General features: G+C 39.3%; 1 protein-coding gene across 1 annotated transcript in view; it reads right to left on the reverse strand.

Moving 5' to 3' along the window:
- The window catches only part of L2HGDH (L-2-hydroxyglutarate dehydrogenase), a 67322-nt gene that overhangs the window by 37896 nt on the left and 21375 nt on the right, over positions 1 to 8051 (reverse strand).

Consider the following 8051-nt stretch of genomic DNA (forward strand, 5'->3'; position numbering starts at 1 on the left):
CGGATCTCAGCTCACTGCAAGCTCCGCCTCCCGGGTTCACGCCATTCTCCTGCCTCAGCCTCCCGAGTAGCTGGGACTACAGGCGCCGCCACCTCACCCGGCTAGTTTTTTTTTGTATTTTTAGTAGAGACGGGGTGTCACCGTGTTAGCCAGGATGGTCTCGATCTCCTGACCTTGTGATCCACCCGTCTCGGCCTCCCAAAGTGCTGGGATTACAGGCTTGAGCCACCGCGCCCGGCCTTTGGTGATCATTGTTAATAGCACCATTTTCTGTTGCCTTTTTTTGCATATCAGTATATCAGTTCTCCCAATCAATTTCCCCAAGAGGGTAGTCTAGTATCCAGGATAACATCCAGAAGGTGAATGCTACTGATAAATTCTGCCATCCTCTCATTTGGCCAGCACAGCACTATCGTTGTTGTGGTTTTAAAATAATATCAGATATAATACTATTGTAAAGATCTCACTCTTGTATTCACCACCTGACCATTACCCCCAACACATTCACCTGCTTGGCCCTTAGAAGATTTTCACTTTGCGGCTGGGTGCGGTGGCTCACGCCTATAATCCTAGCACTTTGGGAGGTCAAGGCAGGTGGATCACAAGTTCAGGAGTTCGAGACCAGACTGGCCAACTATGGTGAAACCCCATCTCTACTAAAAATACAAAAATTAGCCAAAGTGGTGGCCGGCACCTGTAGACCCAGCTACTCGGGAGGCTGAGGCAGGAGAATCGCTTGAACCCCAGAGGCGAAGGTTGCAGTGAGCCGAGATCACGCCACTGCGCTCCAGCCTGAACAACAGAGAGAGACTCTGTCTTTAAAAAAAGATTTTCTTTTTGCTATCCAACTGTGACCAATGTTTCCTAATGACCAGGTCACACTGAGAGTAAAGACTCCCAAAACATCAACAGTCTCTTTTTAACAAACTAAAAGCAATGTTTGGCAAACTTCATCATTTTCCTGACAGTCTCAATTCTAGAATACGAGAGTATTTGCCAAGCATAGGAAATCATTCCTTCTGTTTTGATACAGTCAATAAACATAAGACTTAGTCATTGACTAAATTCACATGTCAGTAACTATAACTCAACTTCAACCTATAAACAATATTTTGGGTACAATAACCTTAGACGCTCACTTAGGATAATACCAAGAGATTAGTCCACGAAAACTTCCTTACCTAGCATAAAATTATGTGACAAGTATAACAGAGGGATAAAAACACTCTGTAAAAGTGCTTCACTCTCAATCAATAGTTTTTTACAATTTCAAATAGCTTCCTTATTCATCTTATGCTCCCATTACCCAGCACAACATCTGACACACTGAAGACACTCAAACATTTACTGAAGGATTGAATTTGAGGGCTGTGTTTAAACACACAAGATCCCCCTTACTCCATTCCAGACCTTCCCTAGAAGGTGTCCCTTCTTTTCTTTCTCTTTCTAGTCTTGGCTTTCTCCCTCCTCATAAGATGTTGGTGTGCCCCACCTATACATGTGTGTTGTAGAAAGGTGAAAAAAGTCATCATCACCAAGCGATCCAATGCTGTGGCCTGGGACTAGCTGCAAGGTAGAGGCTGCCAAGTTGGGGTGGTATTGGTGGACAGGCTGGCTGTGTCTGTCACCCAGGAGGTTGGGCATGAACTGTCCAGGTCAGCAGGTCAGAGATTGAAATCTGAGGCCTTGGCAGATCAGAATCAGGCAAGAACCAGGCAAGCAGGACAGGAAAAGTTGAGAGCAGATCTCAGTCAGGATACAGAGGAAGAGATGAACATGTGATTGACCAACAGTGTTAATAAAATGGCAAAAGCAGACCAGAGGTCATAGTAGCAGTGAGGATTTGCCCAGAAAGGGAGCAGTCAAGAGTTATCTTCAGCTACTCTGGACGTACTGCTTATGGGGTAGCCATGCTCTGCAAGAAGCACTTAAAAAAAAATAAAAAGAGTTATCCTCCCAAGTCAAAGTTTACAGTGGCAGTTTAAAATTTTCCAAGGGCCTCTCCCTGATGATACTTGGTTTTCTTAAAGGGACCTCGTCTAAGAAACCCTTTAGAGCTGCCCTGGTAAACTTCTTTCTAGGGGACCTGGAAAAAAAAGAAGTGACCCTGTACCATGGACACTTTATCCACTATTTTATCATATAGCAGTGGTGACATTTTATCATATAGCAGTGGTGAGGTTGGTGAGGAAGGAAGGACTATATTCAAAACATCTTTAGAAAATAATCAAACTACATGCTCTACTACATATTGCCACCCCTAAACACATGTAAACACTAATGATTACAACTTAGAATCATATAAAGTATATCGTGGAGGCCTCAGAGAGAAGCAGAATATGCCTCTTTTATAAGTTATTTTACTCATTCAACTTTCAAGTGGGGGTTTGTCTCTGAGGCTTTCTTAAACAATTGTACTAAGCTAAAAGCATTCCCTTAATATTGGTACAAGAGAGTACCAGCTCTATCAGAATACTTATCACTATATTAAGTTATATCTTCTTTGACACTATAACCTCCTTCAGGTTGACAGCCATGCCTTATTCATCTTCTTATCTATCTACAGTGCCTAACACAGTATTTGGCAGAGTAATCAAAGAACCTTTGGTTGAACCAAACAGAAAAAAATACCAGTTCTGAGTCAGATCTTGGGGTGAGAACTCTTTGGGAGCTGTTTGACCCTGGGAAAATAACAGTTTCTTCATTTATAAGACACAAAAGTATGTGTAATACATATAATTTCATTACCTATGCACACATATCTCACTGACCTCATTCCAAGGACCTGTGATGATCACATCATCAGGTACAGAAAACAATATCCAGACTCATCCATAACCTTTACAACATCTGAAAAGTTTTTATTTCAGTAACGCATAATATAAAATATCATGGGTTCCTGTTCCAATTTGTTCTATCTCTAAAGCCTTAACAAGTATACACAACAGATAACAACCAGATAGACCAATTCTCCAAATGTCAGTACCACTAGGATACCAGTAATCCTGTTTTTCAGACTCTACAATTAAATTATTTGGAGTGCAGTGGTTCTCTGTTTCTGCTTTCTTCAGCTCTTTTCTGCCTATAAAGCCAACCTCCTCTGGTCAGCTCATCAGAGTGCGTTTTCTAAATCTTTGAATGAGATGCTCCTTGATTCATGAATCACAAGCTTTTTAGCTAATTTGGTCTTTAAATCTGTTGTAATTTTGTCTTTAAACACACTCAACAGTTTTGTAATGCACTGCATAGCTAAGAAACAGGAAGTGGGTTTAATCTAAATTTTTTAAGTAGACTCTTTTTTAAGAGCAGTTTTAAGTTCATAGAAAAATTGAGCAAAAGTACAGAGATTTCCCATATACTCTTTGCTCCCACATATGTAACAGCCTCCTAATTTCTTAATTTTAATACTAGCATTTTTTTCCTTTGAAGCATAACATCAGTCTAAACAACCAGCCCTTATATCAATTATTCACAACCCTAGTTTTATAATATGCCAGGATCTCTCTCCATTGTTTTAAAATAGGCTATCTCACTCTAAAAAAGACTGATATGCCTTAAAGAAAATAAAAAGAATAAAACAATAAATGTAACACATCAGGAAAAGGGGAAATATAAACTGGGGGAAGAATACATATAATTAAATATTCTTAATTATCTTAACAGGATAATCTATTATCCTGTTTCTTATCTATACAGTGCATTACAAAACCATTGAGTGTGTTGAAAGACAAAATTACAACAAATTTAGTTTAAAGATCTAATTAGCTTTACTAACAATTCATGATTCAGGGAGCATCTCATTCAAAGATCTAGAAAGCGCACTCTAATGAGCTGACCAGAGGAGGCTGGCTTTATGGCTTTAGAGGAGGCTGGCAGAAAAAAGCTGAAGAAAGCAGAAATGAAAACATCCCCAAATATTTCAAACAAAACCAATCTGAATTTACTAGGATTGTTTAAATAAGCATATAATAATATCTACCATTTCTTAAGGGATTAACATAAGCCGAATGCCTTATACATAGTATTTCATTTAATTCTCAAAATAATCTCCATTTTACAAATGAGGAGTCTGAGGATTAGAAAGATTATAACCCACTCAATGTTAACAGCCATTAAAGAGGCAGATGTGAGAGTAGAGCTTATGTCTGTTTGACTTATCAACAGCCACATTATACTGCTCACCTTATGCTAGATCCAAGTTAATTTTAAAACATGGAAGGATGCAACAAGATAAACTAAAGGATAACATGTCAAAACTCCCTTAAGTCTGAGAATTACTGGAACCAGATAATTCAAAAATAACAATAAGTGGCTTTGGTTCTCCTCTCTGCATGTTCAGTTCCATCTTACATATTCAAATTCGATAAACTTTGCTAAATTAGTACATTTTGACTGTCAGTGTTCTATTCAAGTCCTTCAGTAGCTACCTGCTATTTAGATCAAGGGTAGGCAACCTTTTTTATAAGAGACAGATAGTAAATATTTTTGACTATCTAGGCTTATGATCTCTGTTGCAACTACTCAATGAGGCTGTTCAGCACAAAAACAGCTACAGACAATACATAAATGAATATTTGCGGTTGTATTTCAATAAAACTTTATGGACACTGAAATTTGAATTTCATGTAATTTTTTTTTTTTTTTTTTTGAGATGGAATCTCGCTGTGTTGCCCAGGCTTGAGTGCAGTGGCCCAATCTCCACTCACTGCAATGTCCGCCTCCTGGGTTCAAGTGATTCTCCTGCCTCAGCCTCCCAAGTGGCTGGGATTACAGGCACATGCCACCATGCCTGGATGAATTTCATATAATTTTAATTCATCACAAAATAATGTTCTTCTTTTAATTTTTTTTAACACACTTAAAATGTAAAAAACATTTTTAGCATGGCCGGGCACAGTGGCTCACGCCTATAATCCCAGCACTTTGGGAGGCCAAGGCAGGCGATCACAAGGTCAGGAGTTCGAGAATAGCCTGGCCAATATGGTGAAACCCTGTTTCTACTAAAAATACAAAAATTAGCCAGGCGTGGTGACATGTGCCTGTAATCCCAGCCACATGGGAGGCTGAGGCAGGAGAATTCCTGAACCCAGGGAGGCGGAGGTTGCAATGAGCAGAAATCACGCCACTGCACTCCAGCCTGGGTGACAGAGTGAGACTCCGTCTCAAAAAAAAAAAAAAAAAAAAAAACATTTTTAGCTTTCAGGCCATACAAAAACAGGTGACAGGATGAATTTGGCCCACAGGACAGAATTTGCCAACCTTGACTTTGACCATTTAGGATTTGCTCAGAGTGTGAAATAAGCAGGTGGCCAAAATAAGACGGTCAATGAAAATATTCTACTTAAAAAAACCAGTCACTAATTCACTATCTCAGAGAAATAAGAAATATTTGAGGAGAGAAAAGGGAAGTAACAAGACCTAGTGTATCCCATAACAAAACAGTTTGATTATCCTGACTGGGTGCCAGGAAAGGAATAGGTGGCTTACTGGAGACCAAGATGCTATCACCTTCTCTCTGCAGGAAGAACTCATTCAACATTATTTAGACTCCTGGGTACTATCAGCATCTTAGGAGTTTTACATGAAGTCAGAAAATCTTGCATATTTTGACCCAACTTTAACTTTACAACCAGAGATAAAGGGAAAAAATACATTTTTTTTCTTTAAGCTTTTATTTGTCCTGAACTTGAAAAAATACATTTCTATCTTGTCTTTTTGCAGAAAGGATGAAGCAGTTTGTAAAAATAAAAAAACACATATAAAACTATACAAACTAGGATTAACCATTGGATCAACCAAGTATATGAATTAGAAAAGAAGAAATAAAATAGTTATTATTTGCAGATAAAATGTTTGGGTATAAAAAATCCAAAAGAATTTCTAGACAAATTATTTAGAACCAATAAGTGAACTTAACTAGAAAGTTGAATACAAGGTCAGAAATCAATTATATATCCACATACACCTGCAATAAACAAATAAAAAATGAACTTTAAATAACAATACTATTAATGAGTATCAGAAAACATCAAATACAAATTATTTGTAGACATAAATGTAAGAGACATGCCATGTAAGACTTCTATCCTGAAAATTATAATACATTATATAATAAAACAGATCCAGGCAAAGGGAGGGATATATGAAGTTCAAGGATTGGAAGACTCCATACTACAAAGATGTAAATTGTCTCCACATAGACATACAGATTCAGTGCAACCTTAATCAAAATCATAACAGGTTATCTTGTGGAGTATAGCAAATTAACTCCAAAATTCATGTAGAAATGTAAAGATCCAAGAAAAGCCAAGATAATGTTGAAGAAAAAAACTGAAGTCCTTACTCTACCAGATATCCAGGCCTATTAAAAAGCTACTATAGGGCCAGGTGCTCATGCCTGTAATCCCAGAACTTTGGGAGGCCAAGGCTGGAGGATCATCTGAGGTCGGGAGTTCGAGACCAGCCTGACCAACATGGAGAAACTCCGTCTATACTAAAAATACAAAATTAGCTGGGCCTGGTGGTGCATGTCTGTAATCCCAGCTACTTGGGAGGCTGAAGCAGGAGAATCACTTGAACCCGGGAGGCAGAGGTTGCGGTGAGCTGAGATTGCACCATTGCACTCCATCCTGGGCAACAAGAGTGAAACTCCGTCTCAAAATAAATAAATAAATAAAAATACAAAAATTAGCCAGGCATGTTGGTGGGTGCCTGTAATCCCAGCTACTGGAGAGGATGAGACAGGAGAATTGCTTGAACCCAGGAGATGGAGGTTGCAGTAAGCCGAGATGGTGACACTGCACTCCAGCCTGGGTGACAAAGAGAGACTCCGTCTCAAAAAAAAAAAAAAAAACTACTATAGGCCAAGCTACTATAGCTCATGCTTGTATTCCTAGCAGTTTGGGAGGCCGAGGCAGGTGGATCACTTGAGCCCAGGAGTTCGAGACCAGCCTAGGCAATATGATGAGACTCTGTCTCTACAAAACATTTTAAAATTAGCTGGCCATCGTGAGCTGTGATCATGTCACTGCACTCTAGCCTGGGTGACAGAGTGAAACCCCATTTAAATAAAATGGCTATTATAATTAAACATTATGGTAGTAGCACAGAAGAGGCAATGGAACAGAATGGAGTCCAGACAAAGACCCGCCACATACCTGGTATCATAAAGGCAATACTGCAGCACAGTGGGAAAATAATGGTTTTTTGATAAGTGATGCTGATTCAACTGGATATCCGTTTGGGGAAAAAATATACCTTGACCCCTAACTTATACCATATATAAAAGTCAATTCCAAATGGACTGCAGATCTAAATGTGAAACGTAAAATAATAAAACTTTTAGAGAAACACATAGAATATCTTCTAGATCTTGGGCTAGGCAAAGATTTCTTTTTTTTTCTATTTTATTTTATTTCTCTTACAAAGTCTTTGAATGCATCCAGAAAATTTAACTAAAGTGCAAAAAACACTAACCATAAAAAACAAACATAGGCATAAATTGGTAACATTAAGATTAAGAATTTCTATTAATCTGAAGACAATATTAGGAAAGTGAAATGCTGCAATCCCAGTACTGTGGGAGGTCGAGGCAGGAGGATCACCTGAGCCCTAGAGCTTGAGACCAGCCTAGACAACATAGCAACACCCCATCTCTGCAAAAATACAAAAATACAAAATTAGCTGGGTGTGGTGGCACACACCTGTAGTCCTAACTGCTCAGGAGGCTGACGCAGGAAGATTGCTTGAGCCCAGGAGTTCAAGATTGCAGTGAGCTGTGATCACACCACTGCACTCCAGCCTGGGTGACAGAGTGACCCCCTATTTCTCCAAAAAAATAAATAAATAAAATGACATGCGCCGGGCACGGTGGCTCAAGCCTGTAATCCCAGCACTTTGGGAGGCTGAGACGGGCGGATCACGAGGTCAGGAGATCGAGACCATCCTGGCTAACACGGTGAAACCCCCGCTTTCCTAAAAAAAAAAAAAAAAAAAAAAACTAGCCGGGCGAGGTGGTGGGTGCCTATAGTCCCAGCTACTCGGGAGGCTGA

The sequence above is a fragment of the Rhinopithecus bieti genome, unplaced genomic scaffold, assembly GCF_001698545.2.
Source record: "Rhinopithecus bieti isolate Rb0 unplaced genomic scaffold, ASM169854v2 scaffold_29928, whole genome shotgun sequence".
NCBI lineage: Eukaryota > Metazoa > Chordata > Mammalia > Primates > Cercopithecidae > Rhinopithecus > Rhinopithecus bieti.